The following is a 6,000-nucleotide window of genomic DNA, read 5'->3' on the forward strand; positions in this document are numbered from 1 at the left end:
AAACAGCAGCAACCCTCTCGACAGGCACATCCCTCTCCATCACACAGACATGGTGGAGACAGAGACCTAGTTCCAAGGGGGATATATGCCTGGCAAAAGGTATGTAAGTAGAGGATTGGCTTCCTCAATTGACAGATAAATAGTGCCTTGCAACAGTCAGACCTCTGTGCCATGTCTTTGCTGATATCTGCAGTCTCCTGGAAGAAAACCTCTTTCTAATGGAGTCAAGGTGGGTATGTATTATCAGTGTTGTCTAAGGTTAGTACAGCCCTGAACAGCTTCACGTCCAGACTCCAGTCAGCTGACCAAAAGTACATCTCTCAATGTGTGCTATACTATAACTGTCAAAGATGTTACTTTGATTCTGATGAGGCAACTGAAATTCTATGGATTATTGTCATGTACGTACATGACCTTCTGCCAGTTTGGAGAAGTCTGATTGGATTCCAATGTAGAATTCAATTCCTTTAGAGGTTCCCTCCAGGGTAAGCCCTCGGATCAGGAGTATGGTCAGAATCACATTAGGTAATGTCGCAGTGAAATAAACCACCTGAGCACAGAATAAATTATTAGATATTCCCATATTCCCCATGTAAAGTATTCAACTTAACTGAATATTAAAGCAATAGGATTTTAATCGATGCAGAGAATGAAACAGAATAGAATTAGAGAAATAATAATCAGCTGGAGTACATATTTGAAACTGAGATAGGTACTGTAACTGAAATTAAATCATACATTATTTTTCTAAGATATGATATATACTCATGAAAAGTTATATGTCGAAGGGTAAGATTTTAATTCAAAGATAGGGAGTTTGCTGTCACAAGAGAGAGATTTTGGAGAGATTGTAATCCATTCTGACCTATGAACAAGCTATTGTACTTACTATGTCGCAGACTGTTCCCATCAACCCAACCACCAACAGTAATGCAAGGGGATAATAGCTTGTAAGCAAACACGAGAAGCTGAACACATACCTTCACAGGTGTGCTGTTCTATATTGCTATCCAGTAAGTTTACATCACAGCATGTTTGGTTTCATATTCGAAGTGGGTAGTAGTACAAAAAATTTGTACTTTTGGGTTAAAGATCAGGGTTCAACACATGCATGAGGGAAACAAAATTCCCCAGAGTCCCTGTAGCAGTAACTGAAATCCTTAAAATGAGGGAGACATTGCAGGAATACTGCTGTTCTTTTCCTCAGGAGAAAGATCCACAGATCTCCCTCAGGCCTGAAGTGCCAATTAAGTTTTATGAATCTCCCCTCTTCAATGAGACACTGTTAACATTACCTGGGAGATAAACCAGCCACTTCACAAATAATTTATAAGCTCTAGTTTTATTGTTATAGAAATCTGTATTTTTATAATTGTTTTAATTCTACTCAGCACTAATCATTTACCTTTCCTGAAGATTTGATTCCTTTTGATAACACCGCCCCAATTATGAGCCAGGCCAGAAACAGACAGAGGGCTAAATACCAGACGATCTCCCCAGTCTCATCCATTGAACTTGTACGGCGTAAAACCACTTTACTGAACAAAATAACAATAGAAAACAGTTTGTCTAAGGTCAAATGTCTTTGCACAGAGACACCTTATAAGGTTAACAGGTTTTGTCTAGGTATTTTTCAATTATCCTGTTGAAAAGTGTTATTACATATCTTTGGAGCAGATAGGAAATGAACTCAGACCTGCTGGCTCAGTTGAAGGGACATTACCACCACATCACAAGGGATCTTCAAGATTTTGTTCACACTGTGAACGCTGATGAAATTCCTCAGATTCTAATTTAATTCAAAAACAAACATTCATAAGAAATGATTCATTGACTGCTTTACCATGCACAGGCACCCCTTCATTGACTTCCTGACTATAGATATGAATACAGGAACAGAGGAAGGCTATTTAACCACTTGAGCTTGTCCTACCATTAAATGAGTTTGTGACTGATCTGGGACCTGACCTCCACCACCTCAGCTTCGCCCTCACTCCTTAATGAAATAGATCAAAGTCTGAGATGAATAAGGAAATCTAGCAACTCAGAGACACATGCTAAAGGCAAAACTGACCGACCTCAGCAACCTCTACATCTGGACAATGTTCCTTTTAATCACTGGAGAAAAATAGCAACTAACATGCTTACAGTGCACGGGCAGGATACATCCTCATGACTGATAACTTCACTAAACTAATAACTGTTTGATGAATTGGTAATATGATGAATGTAAGCATTACTTAAATAATTCCTACTATTGTCAGTTTATTTGGCATATCAAAGTAGATAGTATCTGACAATGGATCGCAGATCTTTGTCAAACCAACCTAAGGCATGTGTGTCAAAGGAGGAGTGACTCATATCCCCCTATCAGCTTACTATCCGAGGTTCAGAAAAGATTTACAAGGATGTTGCCATGGTTGGAGAATTTGAGCTGTAGAGAGAGGTTGAATAGGCTGCGGTTGTTTTCCCTTGAGCATCAGAGGCTGAGATTTATAAAATCATGAGGGGCATGGATAGGATAAATAGACAAGGTATTTTCCCTGGGGAGGGAAGTGTCCAGAACTGGAAGGCATAGGTTTAGAATGAGGGGGAAAGGTATAAAAGAGTCCAAAGAGGCAACTTTTTCATGCAAGAGTCATACATGTATGGAATGAGCTGCCAAAGGAAGTGGTGGAGGCTAGTACAATTGCAACATTTAAAAGGCATCTGGATGGGTATATGAATAGGAAAGTTATGGAAGGATATGGGTCCAGTGCTGGCAAGTGGGACGAGATTGGGTTGGGATATCTGGTCAGCATGGACAAGTTGAACTGAAAAGTCTGTTTCAGTGCTGTACATCTCTATGACTCTATTAATGTTGTTAATACTGTTTCAATATATTTTTATAATTATTAAAAGGACAACAGGTACCTGTATAAAACAGTTTCATTTGTCTGTTTGCGACCTCTTATCTTTGGAAAAAAGGGTTATGTCAGGTTATATCTCAACATCAATGTGTGATATACCATTTCGAAAAATGGTCATGATGCCAGCAATATATCATGGCATGTGACATAGTGGTACAAAGTTCTCAGTCTCCATCTTACTGACCTCTAGCCTCTTGCAGCATGACATGCTGAGAAACATACTACAGTACATTTGATTATTGAGCTTGAGTCCAAACGCACAATTGTTAGTGACTGTAGTGTACACTAGTAAATATGAGGAGCTATAACAAGTCTATTGAATTCTTTAGTACTGCATAACCCACATTTCATCTTTATGTTATAGGCGTGAATAAAAGTGTCACAGTGTGATAGTTGCAAATCACCAGCATTTCATGCCATATCAAGTCAAGGCCAGAAATAGAGAATACCCAAGGAACTAATAATAAAAGGGAACTTAAGCTAATTAATATCAGCAGTGAAAAAGTATTGGAAAAAACTAAGTGATGAAAAGCCAATAGATCCCCAGGACCTAAAGGGGTACATCCTCATCTGGAAAGAGGTATCCACAGAGATAATGGACCAATGAGTGAATATGTTTCAGAATCCCTATGGTTTAGAATGTCTCAGTGAAATTAGCAAATGTACCATTACTTTCCAAGAAAAAACAGGAAAGTGAAAATAGGAACTGACTGACCAGGCAGCTGACATCAATTGATGGAAAAATGTTTTAATGTTATTATCAAGAGAAACCTAACAACCCATTACAAACATATTATACGATACATATTTACTAAATGAAAATCATATTCAATTAATTTGTTAGATGCTTTCTTGGTTACAAATAATGAAGAATTTGGATTTTCAAAGGTATTCAGTTATGTCGGAGAAAAGATTAGTGTACAAATAAAATGGTCATGGAGTTAAGGGGGCACATCAGCATGGATGGAGAATAGACAGCATGATTTCAAAAGGCAGATCATACTTGACTAACTTAATTGATCATTTTTAATGAAATAATGGATAATGCTGATGATGGAAATCCAATGTATGTTGTGTATATCGATTTTAAAAATACATTTGACACATAAAAAAACTGGTTAATAAAACTGATGCTTCTGGTATAGGAGGACCGGTGTCCAACTGTGTTTTAAAATGGCTTAAATGTAGAATACAATGAATTATAGGAATTGGTTATTGTCATAGTGAAGGATAATATACAGTGGTGTATCCCAAGGATCAATACTGGATCCATGATTTGATTTGCGTTTACTCTAAATAGCCTGACTCCAGAATGCAGAATAGTACTTCAAGATCTTGCGGAAGAAACCAGACTTCAAGAATTGGTGAGCAGTGACAATGATAGAAATTGCCTCCAACTTTAGACCATCAGATCATAAGACACAGAAGTGGAAGCAAGGCCATTTGGCCCATCGAGTCCACTCCGCCATTTAATCATACCTGATGAGCATTTCAACACCACTTACCCGCACACTCCTCGGAGGCCTTAATTCCTTGCAAATCAAAAATTTATCAATCTCTGCCTTGAAGACATTTAACGTCCAGCCTCCACTGTGCTCTGTGGCAATGAATTCCACAGGCCCACCACTCTCTGGCTGAAGACATGTCTCCTCATTTCCGTTCTGAATTGAACCCCTCTAATTCTAAAGTTGTGCCCACGGGTCCTAGTCTCCCCACCTAATGGAAACAACTTCCCAGAGTCCACCCTTTTAAGCCATGCATTATCTTGCAAGTTTCTATTAGATCTCCCCTCAACCTTCTAAACTCTAAACAATCCAGGATCCTCAGTGTTATCGTATGTTAGGCCACCATTCCAGGGATCATCCAGGTGAATCTCCGCTGGACACGCTCCAGTGCAGTGAGTCCTTCCTGAGGTGTGGGGCCCAAAATTGGACACACTACTCTAAATGGGGCCTAGCTAAAGTTTTATAAAGTCTCAGAAGCACATCGCTGCTTTTTACATTCCAGCCCTCTTGAGATAAATGACAACATTACATTGCTTTCTTATCACAGATTCAACCTGCAAATTAACCTTTAGAGAATCCTGACTAGCCTTCCACATCACTTTATACTTGGCTTTAGGAATTTTCCTAACATTAGAAAATAGTCCATGCCTGTATTCTTTTTTCCAAAGTGCAAGACCTCACATTTGCTCACTTTGAATTTCATCAGCCAGTTCCTGGACCACGCTCCTAAACTGTCTAAATCTTCTGCAGCCTCCCCACCTCACAGTACTACCTGCCTTCCACATAACTTCCTAAGATCGTCAAGCTTCACCAGATTGCCACCAGTCCCTTCATTCAGATCATTAACCATATAAAGTGAACAGCTGTGGCCCCTACACCAAACCCTGGGGACACTACGGTCACTGGCTGCCATTCCGAAAAAAGAACCTTTTATTCCAATTCTCTGCCTCTGTCAGACAGCCAATCCTCAATCCAATGCCATACTCGCAACCTCAAACACCATGGCGCTCATCTTACTCAGCAGCCTTGCATGAGGCACCTTATCAAAGGCCTTTGGAAGTCTAGATAGATTAGTTTTACTGGGTTTTCCCTGGGCTAACTTACTTGTTACCTCTTCAAAGTATTGAAAGGTTTGTCAGGCACAACCTCCCCTTACAAAATCCATGCTGACTTGTTCTAATCTGACCCTGCACTTCCAAGAATTTAGATGTCTCATCTTTAACAATGGATTCTAGAATTGACCAACACGTTAGGTTAGGCTAATCGGCTTATAATTTTCCATCTTATGTCTTGAATCTTTCATGACAAGGTGATAACAACAGCGATTTCCATCATCTGGGACTTCACTGACACTAATGAGCTTTGAAAGATCACAACCAACACCTCCGCTATTTCCTCTGAAACTCTAGGATGTAGCCGATCAGGCCAAGAGATTTAAGAATTTTTACATCTTTTAGCTTCTCTAGCATTTTCTCTTTGTGTAATGGCTACCATACTCAACTCTGTCCCCTGACTCTCCTTAATTGTTGGGATATTACTCGTGTCTTTCCACTGTGAAGATTGACGCAAAGTACTTATTAAGTTCT

Source organism: Hemiscyllium ocellatum, chromosome 11 (genome assembly GCF_020745735.1).
Source record: "Hemiscyllium ocellatum isolate sHemOce1 chromosome 11, sHemOce1.pat.X.cur, whole genome shotgun sequence".
Lineage (NCBI taxonomy): Eukaryota > Metazoa > Chordata > Chondrichthyes > Orectolobiformes > Hemiscylliidae > Hemiscyllium > Hemiscyllium ocellatum.